The sequence below is a fragment of the Chelonoidis abingdonii genome, chromosome 19, assembly GCF_003597395.2.
Source record: "Chelonoidis abingdonii isolate Lonesome George chromosome 19, CheloAbing_2.0, whole genome shotgun sequence".
NCBI classification, from domain to species: domain Eukaryota; kingdom Metazoa; phylum Chordata; order Testudines; family Testudinidae; genus Chelonoidis; species Chelonoidis abingdonii.
In genome coordinates, this window is record NC_133787.1 from 25,979,623 (window position 1) to 25,998,861 (window position 19,239).

The 19,239-nt window shown below is 39.7% G+C and overlaps 1 protein-coding gene across 1 annotated transcript in view; it reads right to left on the bottom strand.

Annotated features, from left to right (window-relative positions):
• CDH5 (cadherin 5) overlaps positions 1-19,239 on the bottom strand; it is a 50,690-nt gene that overhangs the window by 23,989 nt on the left and 7,462 nt on the right. The window lies entirely within an intron of this gene.

Below are 19,239 nucleotides of genomic sequence, written 5' to 3' on the forward strand. Positions count from 1 at the left end.
TTTTGTTGATTATTTTTTATGTTTGAATGGGGGGTATGTTGCGTGCTTGTGCTCAGATACATTTGCTTGTTTGTTTAGAGAAAAAGGTTGAAAGAATAGAGTGTGAGATCATAAAGATTAAAAAAAGAAAGCTTTGGTAAGGTTTAGAGGGAAAAAGGAAAGAGAAATTGTTTGGTGAGGTTGAGTAAGGAGAGATGAAGCAAGCCAAGGGAGATGCTGGCTGCCGCTTCCTGCAGCCCCCAGTGGCCTGGAATGGTGAACCGTGGCTAGTGGGAGCTGCGATCGGCCAAACCTGTGGATGCTGCAGGTAAACAAACCGGCCCAGCGCACCAGACCTATTCACCCCTATGGGCTGTGCTTCCTTGCCAGACTACATCTCCTGCGATGCACAGAGCTTCCCCTTGTGTCTAAGCAGTTGCTCCCATGATGAACTGAGGCAGCTCAGGCAGATGCAGAGTTATATCAGCTGAATAAAATCAAATGGGAAGTTTTGATTCATGAATGTTAAAACATTCTTATGAACAGTATCAAAACAATGTTCTAACAGAAATTTAACAAAAACAGCATCTGTGAATTAGTGGATCATAGATAAGAAGGCTGCTGCTTCGCCTGCTTTTCAACAAATACAAGTGAAAGTTATATTAATTTTTTTTGTAAAGGAATAATCACCTGAAAAGACAAACCTATATGAAGAAACATCCCTTTATTTAGCACTTTTGCATGTGTTGTAATAAAAAAGGTATAACTTCTCTTCATGAGAGGCTTGACTGCCAGCCTTCTAGGTGCAGCCATCGTTAATCTTCAGACCTGTTTAAATAGAAGCTCCTTACTTAGGGAGGGAGACTGCACGATACTTTTAGCCAATAGTTTAGGGCTTTCCCTCCCTAAAACACAGGGGAAATTTTTTTTTATCACTATAAGTTACTTTTATAAAAAGGTTCTCTGTGTTTTTAACCCTGGGATGTTTCTGCATGCTCTTTTTTTATTGAAACATATGCAAAAGTGCTAAACAAAGAGATGTCTCTTCATATAGGCTTGTCTTTTCAAGTGTTTATTCCCTTACAAGCCTTAATATAACTTTCATCTCTATTTGTTAAGAAGTGGGGGAAGAAGCATCTTCTCTCTGATCCACTGGCTCACAGACACTGTTTTTGCTGCAGCTTCTAATTGTCCTCACTAAAAACATAGGGAAAAGCTTTTAAAAACTTTTTGTTAGTAAGGGTTTGTGGGTTTAACTCTGGGTTATTTCTGCATGCTCATTTTTTATAACAACACATGCAAAAGTGCTAAGGGCTCTTTCTTCATATAGGTTTACTCTTCTCAAGTGTTTATTCCTTTACAAAACTTAATATAACTTTCACTTGCGTTTGTTAAAAAGTCGGGGGAAGAAACAAACAACTTCTTTCTGATCCACTGGTTTACAGAATAAGGGGAGTATAAACTGGCTGTAACTAAGGCCCTGCGGTTTTAAACCTGGGGTGTTTCTGCATGCTCTATTTTATTGAAACACACCAATAAAAATGTTAAATGAAGGGATGTGTCTTCATATAGGCTTGTCTTTTAAAGTGTTTATTCCTTTAAAAGACTTTCAGGTCTATTTGTTAAAAAGTGGAGGAAGAAGAAATCTTCTTCTGTCTGATCCACTGGCTTACAAAGGCTGTTTTTGGTGAAAAAGCACGCTGCTTCAAATTGTCTCACTAAAAAGTAACCAATGTTAGTCTAAAACATAGGGGAAAACTTTTAAAAATTGTTTGTTACTAAGGGCTTATGGTTTTAACTTTTATTAAGACCCCTATGTAAAAGTGCTACATAGCGGGAAAAATGCTTGGGGTCTGTTTTTTTAGATAAGAATAAGGCAGTTAAAGGTCGGTGGGGAGGGGTGATGGTCCTTGTTTTAAAACCTTGGGATTATAGGACTGGTTCAGGAAAATGAATTCTATGACACTGCCGTAGAACAACATCTGATTGGGCCAGTCCAAAGGGGTGATAACAAGGCTGAGGGGCTGTGAACCTGGGAAGTTCTTTTTCCGCAGAAACACTTGGAAGGGTAAAATCTCTCTTTCTCTCTCTCTGACTCAACCATGTGCTGTCTATCTTTGCCCTTTGCAAAGGGGCTTTCTTTTCCCTTTTCTTGCCCCGTTCTGTCTTTTAACCTATCTTTATATGTTTCTCTTTTTTTTTAACTCTTTTTAAATACTCTTTTTAAAACCTATCCTTGTATTTAATAGTTTAAATGCCTCACTATTAACCTCCCTTTATACTGTTTTACCATGTGTTTACTAAACAATCTCTGCTTTAGTAAATGCCCGTTTTTTGCCATGTATGTTCTTTTAAAATCAATTGTTCAATATTATTTAATATTTTTAAATGCTCTTTTCTTAACCTACCTTTATATTTAACATTTTAAATGTTTCTTTCTTAACCAACCTTTATATTTGTACCATGTACTTACTAAGGAGTTTCCTTTATATGTTTCTCTTTTATTTAACTCTTTTAAAATGCTCTTTTCTTAACCAACCCTTATATTTAATACACCTTTTACATTATCTCAAAATTTTTTATTCTTTAATAACGTACCCACTAGTCCTTTAAAATTCTCTCCTTACTAAACCTCACCAAAAATCTCTTTTCTTTAATAACTTGCCTCTATTCTTTCAAATTAACCCTTTAAAAATGTCTCAATTTCTTTAAAGTTCTCTTTCTATTCTTTAATAAAATGCCAAACTATCTTTAAAATCATCTCTCCTTACTCACCCTCATCAAACAACCTTTCTTTCCTTTTTTCTCTAAACCTTACCAAAGCTTTATTTTTTTAATCTTTAGGCTCTCTCACTCTTCTTTCGTCCTTTTTCTCGAAACAAACAAGCAAATGTATCAAAGCACAAGCACGCAACATACTCCCTATTCAAACATAAAAAATAATCATCAATTTTTTTTTAAAAAATGATCGATGGCACCAAACTTCGACACCAATGGAAACAGGGATGGAGGGTGGGATATAATCCCTAATTGGGGCATGGAAACCTGTCAAAAAATACATGGTGATGAATGCTATCTAGGTATATAGTACTTCCATCCCATGGGAAATTCTGAAATTTTGACATTCATTTTCATCCAAATCAGAAAAAAAAATGAAATATCAAAACTTTTCATGAAAGAAAAAAATTTCTGTTAGAACATTGTTTTGATACTGTTCATATGAACGTCTCAACATTCACTAATCAAAACTTCCCATTTGGTTTTGTTTGCTCATACTACACTGCATCTGTCTGAGCTGCCTCAGTTCATCATAGGAGCAACTGCTTAGACACAAGGGGAAGCTCTGTGCATCGCAGGAGATGTAGTCTGGCAAGGAAGCACAGCTCATGGGGTGAATGTGGGTAAGAGGCAATACGATAGTTCAGGCAGATGCAAAGATTAACGACAAGTCAACCTGAAACAAAAGGTTCTGGCTCGATGAAATGAAACGTTTTGATTTTCCAGACAGTAAATTCTGCTGAAATCCATATTTTTATGGAAATATTGACTTAGACAAAACCCCATCTTTTGAATGAAAAAATGTTTCATGTGAAATGTTTCAACCAGCTCTGAGTACAACACAGGAACAAATGAGCCAGCTCAGAGAAATCTTTAGGTCTTGGAAAAGTTTAAAACCAAACATGCGGTCCCCTCTGCCTTTTTTATTCTTAAATTGTACAGGGTATAGAGCTGATGTTTCCAAAGCTGTTCTCTAGAACAATATTTAAATCACTTTATTATTAGCTAACTTTAGACCTGACTTTCATATCAGATTGAGAAGTTTATATCATGTAGCAAAGCTGCCAAATTTTCCTTCTGAATTTTCCCTTCTACAGTACAAAGGACTTTCAGGGAAAGTTAACATTCAAATAGTTGGAGAACTTGAAATTACATGTAAATTGCTTCCCATTACCTCTTATCAACTGTCAGTAGGTATAGTAAAAGAGAAACAATTATTAGTGACAGAAGAGTAGACACCACACGATTAGCTGGATATTCTATTAAGACAATATTTTGGGAGGTAAGGTAGTCAGACGTATTCCAAAGTTACTCTTCAGTCTTAGGCAGTTACTGTTGTTCTGCAGTGCTGTAGCATGGTTGGAATGTGGTGTTTTAGGACCATCATGTCATAGTGATATGTTTGTTTTTTCCTGTCTCTTTATTCTGCATCTTTGTACGGGAGCTACACACACTGCATTCCTCATTCTATGTGGATGTGTTGGAAACTGCTGGGCAAAACGATTGTAGCGTCTTTAATATTAAATGCTTATTGTTAAACTATGTTTAAGATGCACATCTCGGAAGTAATTGATTTTGTTTGCAATTGAGAAACCTTACACTGCAAAATATAAAGGATCCTGGGGGGATTTTGATTCTCAAAGTCATGGTGACTACTTAACCATATCTGTCAACCCTTGATCATCCATAGTTCAGATTAATCTGAAAACAGCTTGTTAATGTCAGTTAGGATTGAATGTAGCTTTGGGAAATACTTATGAAAAAGACCCTGCAACCCCCATCCTCAGGATAGAAAACAACAGTCTGAAATCTGTCCTTGTACCAGCCTGTTTTCTCCCTAGGAATGAAGGGAATGGTGCTTTTCATCATTCTGTTCCAGCCCTAGTACAGTAATTATCTTGTTGTTCATTGCTGTATTGTAATGGCTAGTTGAGAAGACTGAAACACTGCACTGCAAGCTTAAATTGCTATTAACTTCACTAGAACTGACATATTTACAAAGATGCTCTCAGAAAGTATTATCATCTTAAGTGGCCAGCATCTTCATTAAGAGTAAAAGGAGGGGAGAGAAGCTTGTCTTTCACATTATTCCTACCTTACCTAAAGGAGAAGAATTCACCCCTGTTAGTTTGTTTTGCTTTTTACAGGAGAATATCCACAGGCAAGAGAGATGCCTCTGAACCAAAACCACCTGTCCAATGCCAGCCACTGGGAAATTCAGATATGGATCCAAACTTTGAGGCTCTGGCCTGTATCTACCAGAAAACAGCTTGCTAAGGATACCTTTCCTTTCAATTAACCTTAGAAATATGTTGTCCAGAGAGGCATAGTGCTGGAACTAAGGGTGCTGGGGGGTGGGGTGGGGAGGGGGCTGCTGCACCCCCTGGTTTGAAGTGGTTTCTATTATATACATGGTTTACAACAGTTTGGTTCCATAGCTCTCAGTACCCTTACTGTACCAATTGTTCCAGCAACCCTGCAGAGTGGTGGTCTCTTTTCTGAACATCCTAGTCTTTAAAGAGCAATTGCTAGAGAGAGAATAATTTAATCTGAACAGATAATCAGTACCTTGGCTATCTCCAAGTTGTGGTGATCTGTGGGCATGGAAATTGAAGACCTGCATCCAGAGAAGTCTGAGTGGATGGGTTTATCTATTGTATGAGCTCTGGGCCTGCTGCACTATCCTGATCCTTCTAAAGATTTATCAAGCTGGCACAGAGCTCCCTGTGAGGGAATATGGGGCCTTCACCATTTGGGTCTCATACAATATGTCAATCATTAACACAGAACACATACAAGAAGAAAAAGCAAGGGACATCCCTGGGGCAGAGAAGGTGGGGAATACTGCTGTAGTTTACAGTAATAATCCCAAACATGGTGCAGAGCACAGTAATATTTTTAATAAGTGGTAAATATCCCAAAGCACTATATTTTATTTAGGGGCCTCTGTCACCTACGTATCAGACTGAACCTGTTAAACAGATGTACAGTTTGGTTACAATACAAAATGTTTCACTTCAGTCAGCAGATCCTTCTTTCCATGTTCTCCCAAGTTTAAAATGATTTCACTTGTGCTGGCTGCCGGCTAACAGACTCTGAGTCCCCAAATGAGATAATTTTGCTGTCTCTTGACTTGCTTCAGAACTGCAGCTCTGGCTCCTTCCTCTGTAAAACTATTTCTCAGTTAAGCTAGTACCCACCCTTTGGTATATCTTTCAAATCAAGCATATAGTGAAAACAGAACCCTGGGACTCCTTCCAAAAATAATTCCTCTTTTCTTCTTGGCAGCTTCCACCATTTCAATCAGAAGTGTCACTGTCTACTCTGCAGTTCCTTTGTATGGTATAGTTATGAGTGATGTTTGGTGCCATAGCACAGCTGGAGCCTGCAAAGAGACACTCATTTCTGGCTAGTCTGTGAACATCTCCTTCAGCAAAAAATCCTCCCCTTCTGGTGAATCAGTCCTGTGGAACTCCTTTCCCTAAAGTTGGGGGTGGAACCACTCATGTTCAAGTATAACACATCCCTCACCCCCGTCCCAGCTTTAGAGATCCTTCAGAAGTAACTGGGTAAGGGCATGAGGATCAAGTTCTGCAGATGTTAGATTCCCGAAGAAAGGCTAGGTAGTGCACTATTTCATTCAACAAACGCCAGAGATAGTAGCAGGAGGGAGGAGTAGTTGAAGCTGAGCAAGGGAAAGTAAGCCTCATGCAACATGGTACAGCATGTTGGAGTGGCCAGAAGCAAGCAGCTAAAAATGCAGGGCTAGATTATACCCATGTAAGTAGGGGAGTAACCCTCCACAGATGCCCCCTTGCTCAGCCTATCTGTATCTTGGGTGTGGCTCAGGGGTGGAGTGCACTCTGCTCTCCAGATACTTGCTGTGTCAGCAAGAGGGTGGCAGTGCATAGGGCAGAGTACTCCATTCAGTCCGTCCCCATCCACTGCCAGGACTAGTTGGCCTGGCTTTGGGGCCTGGTGGGGCCAGGAGAAGCAGGAGTAAGCTGCATCCATTTAAATGTTGCAGTAAATTACTCCCTCCTCCTATCATCCTTCCAGAACACGAGGCTAATAAAGGATGAGCTATGATGAGACAGTTCCTTCCCAAGCTGTTCTTTTCATCAGATTTGAGACTATAGGCTCAGTCTAGCCTTTGTCTGACTACTTGCACCAATAGCTTAAACCCCATTTATTTTAAGCAAGGACCTTAAATATGTCCTGAAGAGAGCAGGGAAAAAAAATTCACAATTAGTTTATTCAATTAACTGAGCTTCTCTCTCTGCTCATAAATCTTTGAGCAGATCATGATTTTCTCAAATGTATTCATTATTTGAAATTGTGCTGGATAATTTCAGCAAATAATTCTCAGCCTGCAAAGTATAAGTGGAGAATTCACTGAAGGATTTTGATATTCAAGCTGCTTTTGAGATACATGTATCACATGGTATGGTTTCTTTTCCGAACTGGAAGAGTATAATTCCTTAGAATCAAGTTTTTGGTGCAAATGCATGTAAATACTGTACTAATTAGAAATTTTGCTTTCTGCAAGTAATTCTGCAATATTGGCTTTAAAATGTCCTGTTTCAGTGATGGTTGCTTCAGAAAATTTTTGCAGTCCCTGTCCAGCTCTGATCTGTTTTCCTCCCATTCTTTAAAGTTAATATAATGCTTCAGTGAAGTTAGTTTCATCAAAAATAAAAGATGCATATCTAGGCTCACTAGTGCACTGTTCTATAGCTCTGTCCTGTGTAAACCAGTAAGCCAAATCTAATGTATGGTTGATTAAATAAATGACTAAGCAGTCTCCATTGATACAATTTTTATTGCCCTGGCTGGGGAGGCGGAAATATCTCACAATGATCTTATGCAGAGAATCATTTTGATTTTTTCGGAATGAAGATTCCTTTGAAAGAATATTTCAACTGGAAAATATTGATAAATATCCCATGAAAGAAATTTGACTGAAAACAACAGACATGAATCAGACTTGCAACAGAAATTTTCTGATCAGTTCTAGCAGCTCTTAAAATAGATCTTTTCAATACAAAATTTAAATTGAAGGCAACTTTTTTTTTCCTCAATGGTTTTTGTGGAATTTTCTGGGTTATTGTTGACAAACCGGAAACCATTTTTTTGGCATTTGTTTGTTGACATCCTAAAAATGATAGGTTCCCCTGCCCCCCAGTTTTTTAATGAGAACCTGAAAGATATTTATGAAAATGGCTGTTCTTTTCCAAAAATTTATAATTTTAGGCATAAAAACCACAATCAAATATATTTCAATATTTCAACCAGTTCGAGCTCTTGTATGATGAACTGCAGAAAAATTAAACCTTCCCATCACACAAAATATTACTATAAGTTACTGAAGGTGGTAATAGAAATGTTTGCCAGGATTGTAATAAGAATAAACTGCATCGGAACTACCAGATATGTATAGTGCAGGCATTTAATTGATGTAGCGCCCAAGCCCCCACTCACTGATATCAATGGAAGGGCTCCCATTGACTTGGAATTGGACCTGTAACTATATAGTGGTCAATGCATGTAAACTGAAATGTTGCTCAAAAACATTGGACTCAATTTTGCTCATTACACCAGTGTAAATCCAGAGTAACTACTGAACTCAGTTAAATTACACTGGATTTATACTCAAGTAACTGAGAGCCGATTCTGACCTGATGTCTATCTGCACAGTAATCGTATTATTTCCGTATAGAATCTGCACTAAAAAGTTCTCACTTTGTCATCTAATATTATATCTATGAACTTTGAAGGATAAAGGCTCATAAATAGAATAACTGGCAATAAGTAATACAGCAAGGTAACCACTAAACAACATAAGGTGAATAAATTATCTTTTTCTTTCCAAGGTGAGTGCCCACCCTATGTAATGAAGAGACCTTAACTGCAGCACTTAAAGGGATAAAACCTTAGTAAATGAAAACAATCCTAGTAATACTTTGCACTTCGAAAACACCTTTCATTCAGGGACCCCAAAGCACTTTGCAGAAATGAACTAATAAAGTCTCCCCAAGCTCCTGAGCAGTACAGTAGATACAGCATGCATTATGTACAGCTTACAGATTGGGGAACCAAAGCACTTACAGGTTCAATGACTTGTCAACATTCCCACAGTGGATCAGTATCAGAATTAGCCATAGAACCACAGGCTCTGGTTGCCCAGTCCCTTGATCTAATCATTAGACAACATTTCCTGGTGAAAGACTAACAAATCTAATTAAAATAAGAGGCAGGACTGTACTATAATAAAAGAACATTGTTACCTTTACTGTAGCTTCTGTTAGAGAACTATATCTAAAACCGTAAAAATGAGTTACTTCATTTCCTTGGGCTTAAAATGTAGCAATAGCTGAGGCAGTACATTTAGTTCAGTGCAAAATGCTAACTGGGTAGTTTTTTAAACTCAAATAACACTATTTTTGGTAGGATCCATGATGTGACATATGAATGTCCCAAGACTCTCAACTTTACAAAACCATCATTTTCTGAGATTCGAAATGGGATAAACATTTTTTTTTACACAAAAATATTATTAAAACACTCATCAAATGTTCTAAGTAATATATAGAAGGTAGAGCATTTGTAGGAAGTGACCTGTTTTGGCCTTTCTTTTATGACAATGGTCTGTCACTTTGTGTTTATTAGATTAATGTGCTGATCTCAATGGTGACATGGTGCTTTTCTTCATTGTATCATTTTATTTTGGAATGCCATTTTCACCTCCTGGTTTACAGATGACAGAAGTAATCTTTTTGGGTAACCAAGCATTGTGGAATGTTTGTGACTATCTAAAAACTATTGTAGCATCACAGATTCTGAGACATCCTAAACGAGCATGTCTTTACTTGGATTTTTATAAGAAAGAAAGTGCTACAGTGGTATACATTGGTACCTAAATATCCTAACCATAATTCCTCTAAAAATCAAGTCACACAACATTGCTGCTTTTGAAGTGTCCTTTGCATCATATTCACTTAATTTTGGATCTCAACCAGCAAGGGCCATGTATAATTATGATTGAGGAGGCAATACACTGTTTTGTTCTAGGCCCCTATTTGCAAGTGCTTGTACAATTTTTCAGAAGAACTTTATGGGCTAAAATTTCCCAGGCCTGTTTGATCCTTTAGATGTTTCCTGGGAACTTCAGAAAAATTCTTATATTTCTGAATTAACGGAACAGTCTTCAGTCAGGACTGGTGTTTTTTCACATCTGAAGAAATTTGGTTAAGAAGGAGCTGTAAGCATTTGCAATCGTGCTGTGCATGATGAAGATTTATTGCTTATCAGATATAGTCACAGGCTTTATGTTCATAAAATCGGATAGCAAGAAGGATATTTTCTTTCTTATCCCAGGATATGCAAAACATATATAGGCCTGCTGGAAAGTAGATCAAACAAACAGAAGTAGGACATCTGGTCTTCCTACAACTGTTGTCTAAAATATAGAGCTGATAGGGGAATAGGGGAGGGGAAGTGTTGACTATTGGATTTTTCATCAAAGTTTCAATTTTTGTCAGTTTTCCAGCTGGCTCTAATGAAATGTCAAAAAAAGCACCAAGCAAATGTACAGATAAAAAATACTAAAGAGAGCTTGGTAGCAGCAGCCAGAACTACAGCAAAATCCCAGTGACCGTACAGAACGGGAGTCCTCTGTATGCCTTCTGGACCTGATTTGCTGAGTCTTGGGCTATGTCTTCACCCGTATCGGCGGGTAGCAATCGATTTCTCAGGGATCGATATATCACATCTCATCTAGACGCGATATATCGATCCCTGAATGAACTGCTATCGATCCTGGAGCTCCACCAGTCCGAACGGCGGCAGCGGAGTCGAGATGGGGAGCCGCGGACATTGATCCTGCTCCGTGAGGAGGTAGGTAATTCAATCTAAGATACTTCGACTTCAGCTACGTTATTCACATAGCTGACGTTGCATATCTTAGATCGATTCCCCCCCCGTAGTGTAGACCAGCCCTTAGACTAAAGACCTGGCGAAAACACTGAGGGGGCAAAACAAATCAAGGTAGAATGAGTCATCCGCACCAATGTGGAATGAATTTAGCAAAGCCCAATGAAAGTGTTCTCAAGGTCTGTATGAAAATGAGCAATTTCAGAGTAAAGGAGATAAGCCAGGAGGAAAAAAAAAGCTCTTACAAAAGCTCACAAAGGTCTTTTCTTCCTCTCTCCTGGGAATTTTTTTAATGAAATTGGATTGATATTTGTGTGATCCTTTTCACAGAGGAAAAAAATGTTCTTCAAAAATAGCACCGTTACTGTAGGTATAAACTGTTATTTGGTTCTTCCCTCCACCTCGCCTGGTCTAAAATGGGAAGACAAATCCTGAGGCCATATTTAGTCTAAGGGTCTAATCCTCCTGCATTCCTGATCCAAAGAACTCTCACTGAATTGATTAGGAGCTTAACTTACATCAAGGGTGGGCCCAAAATATTTTAGCACATAGGCAAAGAATGGGATAAAACAACAGAGAATGGAGAGGAATAGTAAACAGGGCCCTTTGCCTTTTCGTTTGATTTTGAATGAGATGCTCAAAGTCAAATGAGAGAAGTTGCTCTGAGTAGCACAGCACCAAGCAATGTAGCCATCTCCTCAAGCCCAAATGAGGACATTTTGTGTCATTCTGTGATTGTCCATCTTTGACTGACTGACTGACTTTTGCTCACTTCTGTCTTCCTAGAGAGTCCATTCCCCTTTCTTTCCTAGCCAGTCACTGCGTAGCTGCCACACTGAGGAGCAAGACATACCATAAACTGTGATCTTAAGCAAACATCCAATTTTGCTGACAGTCCTTGACTGAGATGAAAGAATTTGACAATGGGAATGAATGCTCAGCAACAAGCACCACCAAGATTGCCCTCCCTCCCCTGCCCCATCCCCATCCCCATCCCTATCCCCACATGGTCAGGCATGAACTGCAACCTACTAAAGTTATCTCAATTCTTAGAACAAGTTAATGTGTGGCAGCCTAGTAAGCACATGTATATGTTTAAATTGCAATCTCTCTCATTTGGATTGCTGGGTAATGGTTGAGACTATGAGGGAAGGGGAAGAGAGGAATTAAAGTTCCCAAGCCAGGGATGAGGACACTTGGGGCATAAACCTTTGAAACCAATGGGAGTTTTTTCATTGATTTCAATGGGCTTTGGCTCAGGGCCTTAGATACCATGGTGACAGGCACTTCTGATCTATTTTAGATGGAGGAGAAGCCTGTAAGGGGTAGTTTTGCAGTATCATATGAGGATGAACTCCATAAGAGACAAGTAGATTATTTTATTCCTTCAACTCAAACAAGGCTCTTTCCTGAGCAAACTATCAAAAGGAGACCAAGAGCCATATTGGAGACAACTGGCGCTAAAGAACAGCAGGGATTTTGTATGGTATATGGAGTTAATTATGAACTGATTTATACACTGTGCAATCCACCTTGATCTCAGTTCTCATTTGGCCTGCAAAAGCTCCTCAGGGTTAAGTATTTACTTTGTTGTTGAGATAATTCAAAGTAGTGTTTTGTCTATGGGGACAGCTGTACGCTAACTGCTTCTTTATCGTGTCTAAATTTATAATGAATAGTGCATGTGGTCTTGCCTTTTTTAAAAACCTCTAATATCTGAAGGCCGTGTTTGGAGTTGAGTACTATTTGTAGAACTGAGGTGTTTTCGATGTGATGGAGAAGGCCTATTGTTAGAAAACCGGTTAATATGTTTTTGCTGGCATACACTCTTAGGCTTAGCTTCATGCTCACAAAAATACGTTTGGTTGGCTTATGTTTTGATTAATTTATCCACCTCACACTGGCATGTATGCCTATGGCTATGGGACAAGCTTATTGTAAACTGTGAACCCTAGGAGGAAAGAGAGAGTTCAAGTCTGACACAGCCATGAAATTCTTTGTGGAAGCAAAAACCAAAGCATGTGACAGTTCAGTGAACTCTTCAGTCTAGCAAACTGCATCAGTTTCCTCCTTTCTAGATATAGAGGGCCAAATTCACCTGTGCCTTAACTCTATTAATTTCAGTGCAGTTGCACCAGCTCTGAGTGTGGCCTGTGTTAGAATAAAATGCAATCACCACTTGCCAGTTAGTGTATTTTAAAGTTATTCTTGGAAAGCTTGAAAGAGATGAAGACACACACGGTCCCTTTGGAGCCTGTCAGAACTTTTCAGGGGAGATTTGTGTTTACTCATGGGATTTGTTTTGTGCATACTGGGTCTGCCAGAAGCAGAACTCTTTTTTTCTCTTAAATGTTTCTATTTGCCTGTATTTATGAACATGGGTAGTTACCAAAATGGGATTAGGATGTCGTATAGGGGATATCAAATGGCCTTGCATAGGGAAGTTTCAAACACAGCTGTGTAGGTTTATTCAGAAATCTACATGCACAAACAACATCTAATTAAAGAATTGTTCCACTTACAGAGAATCTTTTTTTTTTTTTTAAAAAGTACTTCCTTGTCTGAAAAGGGTGCTTTAGAGTTTAAGGGCAGAAGGCACCACTAGATCATCTAGTCTGATCTGCTATATATCACAGTCCACCAGCACCCACATACTATGCCCCTGAACATGAACGTAATAGAAGGAAATGGAATAGTGTGTGTTTTATTCATTGAACTAGGCTCTTTTTCTAGACTTTGCAGAAGCACACGTCCTAGAGACTAGGTAAGCTAACATTTTTGGGAATCATTTCAATGGTCTAAAGGGGGTTAATGCTATTTCAGAGAAGTGAGGCATTGTGCTATGGTAAGAGTGACACATGTATCATGCAGGCAATGAAATAATTTCAAATCACAAAAATGAACAGTAGTGGCATTAACCAATCTCGCCCATTTCTCCCCACATCAGTTATGCAATGCAGTTGTCATTAAAATGGATGACTATTTTCATTTTATATGAGAACCTCAGCATGACTAGCAAGCAATTCACCAGATTTTATGAAACTGCTGGCTTTCCATCTGTCCCAAGAGACGGACGCACACAAAAGGCTATTAGTACACCGCTGCATAATGAGGTGAGTTTGAGGAATCTCACATCATTTCACTCTCTCAGTATGCAGATCATGTATCATGCCAGGTGCAGAATCAATGATGTCCTTGCCCAGTTTCCAGGAAAATGTAATTTGTCATCATAAAGACCAGGGAGACACTTGGGAACTGGTGGAAACCCATTTGGGGCTGAACAGGTATAGTGCCTGCTGTATTCTATATATATTTGTTTTGGCACTGACTAAGAGTTCTTGTTCCCTAGAAGCTCTTGAATGATATATCATAATGCCTTGTCCCAGAAGTGATCTGCAAATCGGATTAGAACATTCTAAAGGGTGGAGCAAGCTTTATTATTCAAAACAGTACAGGGTTTCCTTATGCATACAGCACTTAACTTCACATGCAAATCTATTAGCACAAAGGATGCTGCATGAGTATGCTGAAGAAATATACTGAAGGCTCCTGAAGGGTAGTACTGGCTAGGAAGGGGGAGTAAAGAGGAGAGAAAAATCTATCTGTTTCGGAAGGAGAGCAGAGAAAGGTGTGTGAGGGGGTGGTGGAGGTGGCAGGCAGGGAGAAGAGGAACCTAAGAAGGTTCAGCTCTGCTTCATGTGCTGGGACTGAATCCAGCTGCTGAATGTTTTGAAGTTCACAACTTAGCATAGCACCAGCCCAAAGAGATTGTTATTTTATATTTGTGACATCATCCTTCATTTTGTAATAATGACTGTAATGTCACAAACAGAGGATTTTGATCACTTGCATGGAATTAGTGGCATTACCAAGGGATCACTAAAAAATTCTACTCTCTGATCTTCATCCACGGCTTCCAAGAGTGGGCTGCAAATGTTTGAGAGTAGAAAGGACTCTGGAGAAAGTAACAGAATACTTTGCTAATGCACATATAATTAAACAGATCAGCAGAACTTTTGTTTCTGATACAGAATACTTTCACATAGTGCTCTATATTATTCATGCTGTCACATAGCGCTTTGTATTTTGTTGATTCAGAGGATTCCATTTTTAAAATCAGTAAGTGCAAGGGACCTGTGACTAATGTGATTTCTTGGCTTGGAAAATATCCTAGGAAAAAAGTAGCAATTGACACGAGATTTACATTTTGACCACAAGCGTTTTGATAACAGTGGCCAAATGCCATCAAACTCCAGGCTGTGTTTTCACGGTTAGATTACTCTACACCTCCACCCGTCTTATTAGATCACTCTGGAACAAAAGAGCTGTATTCAATGCACACTAAAAACAGAAAGTAAGCAATGTTTTCCTGATGAATCCTTCGTCAGAAGTGATAAGGTAAGGAAAAGGTATTGTTAGGCAAAATGCTAGTAACATTGGACAAGGACAGATGTAGAAAAATATGACAGTGACCTAATGAGAGAGAGCAAAATTGCAAGGGATATTTTATCCTCTATATGCTCCAAACAGAAAAGGTAGTTAGGGATGATGATCTGGCAATTTAGGTTCAGTGATCCGTGAAGAAGACCTCATCTCATTTGGAGAGAGTTGCTTTGGTTTGAAAGTATTTCCTGAAGGCTGGTATTTAGTAGAAATTCTGAAACAATTAGAGCCTTTTCCTTTCCTTCTTCCTAACACTAGCCCTTGCTTCTAAATATACCCTGCTTAATCATGGCATTGGACCACAAGCTGGCTTCCTGCAAATCCCCTCTATCAAGATCTCCAGCTGCTTACGACCAAGGCCTCTTGTGTCTCTAAATGCAGTGACTTGGGAATCCTTTAAAAATCCTTCTGTTTTGGGGAGAACATTTATGTGGGGCCTAGTGGGTCTCTGTTCTATCAGCTGGGTGCGGGTTTTGCCCCGATAATCTTACCGATCCAACAGTCCCTGGGGCTTGTTGATTAATTAGGAAAGTGTATGCTGACACATCTAAACCTTTCCAAAGGTTCTAGTTCATTAAGACTGGGAGATGGATTGAGATTCTGTCCAGTGGAATCTCTAAACATTGACCATCTTTATTTTCCTTTACACAGCCTTCCTGCCAAAAGCCTCATTGTCAATACAACAGCCATAAAATTTAACTCTGAGACCACTGTAATCATGAGAGATGACTTTTTCCACAATGTGGCAGAAGAATTCTAGTAAAGCTTGTGTTATAAATAATAAAGATCTATATCTATATGTCTTGCCTGGCTAGGCTGCTTTTAGTGAGGACTCCAGCCAAAATATTGCAAACCATTTTCTGTTCTTGCTGCAGTGAATTTAGTGTATGTTTTAGAAATGATCTAAGTTTTGTGCCTTCCCCTGGTTAATTCTGCTGGGTATAGAGGTTAAGTATTAACTAGAGTTGTTGCTGAATGTTAAGAGCTTGTACAAGCCGAAGCAGAATAAGGTCCACTCTTCACAATTTTAATAATGTATGAGAACCTATATAGAGTACAACAGAATGAAATGTATTGCAAAGCTTTTATTGCTCCTCCTGTTTCCGAATGGACACAGCCCTGCCTGGTGCAGAGGCTTCCCAGCACAGTTTAGTGCGGAACGCGAACTATGTTCTTGAGCAAGGAAAAAATCTCAGCACCCCAAGACCTGTGTACAATAGTTATCATATGTATTTAAAAATAAACCCTACGGCAGATACAATTGTAACTCATTCATTCAACAAAGTCTTAGCGAACAGAAACATAATATCTCCCCAGTGTAAATACAGTGTATGATCCACAATAACCGATATTTATTACACAAAAGCGCTGAAGTTTTGTTTTCTCAGACTGCAGTAAAACTGCACCAGCTGGTGATGGGATGCATACATGCCACACTGGCAGCAAAAAGGTTAATGGGAGCCTGAAGTCTCAGTTAGCCTACCTAAGGGCACCTGGAGGGAATGTTAGGTACAATTCCTTAGCAGACTAGCTAGACCTTCTTTGTATAGGGAGCAACTCAGCACAGTGGTGGAAAATATAGTGCCAATCTATAAAAAAAGAAATAAGGACAACCTAAGGAATTACAAACCAGTCAGCTTAACTTTGATACCCAGAAAGATTATGGAGCAAATAATTAAGCAATCAATTTTCAAACAGCTAGAAGATAATAAGGTGATAAAATAACAGTCAGGATGGACTTGTAAGGAACAAATCATGTCAGACCAACTTAATAGCTTTCTTTGACAGGGTAACGCCTTGTGGATAGGGAGGAAGCAGTAGATATGATGTATCTTGACTTTAATAAGGCTTTTGATACTGTCTTGCATGACCGTCTCAAACAAACTAGAGAAATACAGCCTAGATGGAGCTACTGTAAGGTGGGTGCATAACTGGTTGGAAAACATTCCCAGAGAGTAGTTGTTAGTGATTCACAGTTAAGCTGGAAGGGCATATCGAGTGGGGTCCCACAGCAATCAGTTCTGGTTCCAGTTATTAGGATATTAGGAAAAACTTCCTGTCAGGGTGGTTAAGTTCCTAGGGAGGTTGTGAGAGCTCCATCATTGGAGATTTTTAAGAGCAGGTTAGACAAACACCTGTTAGGGATGGTCTAGATTATACTTAGTCCTGCCATGAGGGCAGGGGACTGTACTAGTTAACCTCTTGAGGTCCCTTCCAGTCCTATGGTTCTAAGACACTTGGGAGACAGGAGGCCCAGGGAGAGAATAGGCCTTGGGATCCTCTCCCAGCAAGGGAGCTCTGGCAAAGGGCCAAAGTTGGGAGAAGCACTGAAAAGCTTCTGGAGTGGACTGAGTTCCTGTGGTGGGCACTGATAAAGGGAAAAGGCCACAAGCAGGCAGTCCTGTGGGGTGGGGCTCCAGAAGAGAACACAGAGGGGAGAACACAGAGGGGCTGCAAGCTGAGGCCTGGGTTGGCAGAGTGGCTGAAGTGGTGTCTGGTTCCGTTTCAGGTTTGAGTTTTGCTGGGAAGGAGACTGGGAGCCCCCTACTCTGAAAGAAGAGTGGGCTTGAAGAGGAGCGCTGGAGGGGCTGATAACTAGTGTTGTGGGACACTGAGGTGGGACATTGATACCCTGTAAAGGAACTATGGCATGACTTGGCTGGAGGACCAAGTCACCACACCAGACCACAGGAGCCCTGAGGCTGAGAGGAGGCAGAAGTATTGCAATGTTGGGTTTCAAGACGAGGAACACTCTGGGACGGTGAGTTTGTTGTGCAGTTATTAGTCCTGCTGTTTATATGTTGATACTCATGGTTAACTAAATTTGTTATGTTATAATTTGAAAAGGAAATATTAAAGACTTCTGATTGCACATACATAAATATCTTTTGAGGAAGGCGACTACAATGTATGGAGAATATGGATGCACAATGTATTTTGTTGAGTACATAACCACTCTGTAATCTTTTCCCTTCTAAACATTCAACTCAAATCTCCATTTATTCTTTACTTCCTGGAGATAGTCAACCAGTTCCACAAATCATGCCTACTTAACCCTTCAGAACTTCCTGGTCCCCCACTTTTATTTACCCCTTTCCCAGTACCATTTCTATTGTGACCACTGTGCATTGTGAAATAATGTTATGAATTACACATCAGTGAAATGTTACCAGTTTTGCAACACTTGTGCTTTTATTGTGAGTCTTGTAATTTTTTTATTTCTTAAAGTCCTGGCTCCTGGAGTCATGTTGTTTTGTGAGAATCTTTTTTGCTTTCTTACCCTCCCCCCCCAAAGTTTTTTACCCTCATAGCAGTGGAGAAAAGCTTGAAAATGAGAAGCCTAAAGGCTCAAGAGCCAGGAAGCAAAAAGTAATTTTCTAAAAAATGTTTTGTGACTTCGCTTTCAAGTCAGTTTCATTCTTTTTTGTTGCCTGACTAATTTCTGAATGGTTGGATATGGCGATACTATGTTACATTGTACTGCAGTTCAAGTGGCCGTATATTGGTTGCTAATTAATGGGGTGGGCTTCAGAACCCGAGCTCCAGTCCAAGCATCTACACAGCTATTTTTAGTGCCATAGGGCAAGACCCATGAGCCTAAATCTGTAGACCTGGACTCTGAGACTCTCTGCTGCAGATTCTGCTCATGGTGTAGACGTACCCAAAGAGGCCTGTGCCCATACTGGGAAACAAGACTGAGGTCTCCTACCTTTTCCACAGCTGGGGCCTGGTCTACACTACGCGTTTAAATTGATTTAAAGAGCGTTAAATCAATTTAACGCTGTACCCGTCCACACTACAATGCCTTTATATCGATATAAAGGGCTCTTTAAATCGATTTCTGTACTCCTCCCCGACGAGAGGAGTAGCGCTAAATTCGATATTAACATATCGGATTACGGTTAGTGTGGATGGAAATCGACGTTATTGGCCTCCGGGTGCACCACTGACCGCTCTGGACAGCAATCTGAACTCGGATGCAGCGGGCAGGTAAACAGGAAAAGCCCCGCGAACTTTTGAATTACATTTCCTGTTTGCCCAGCGTGGAGCTCTGATCAGCACGGGTGGCAATGCAGTCTCAAATCCAAAAAGAGCTCCAGCATGGAC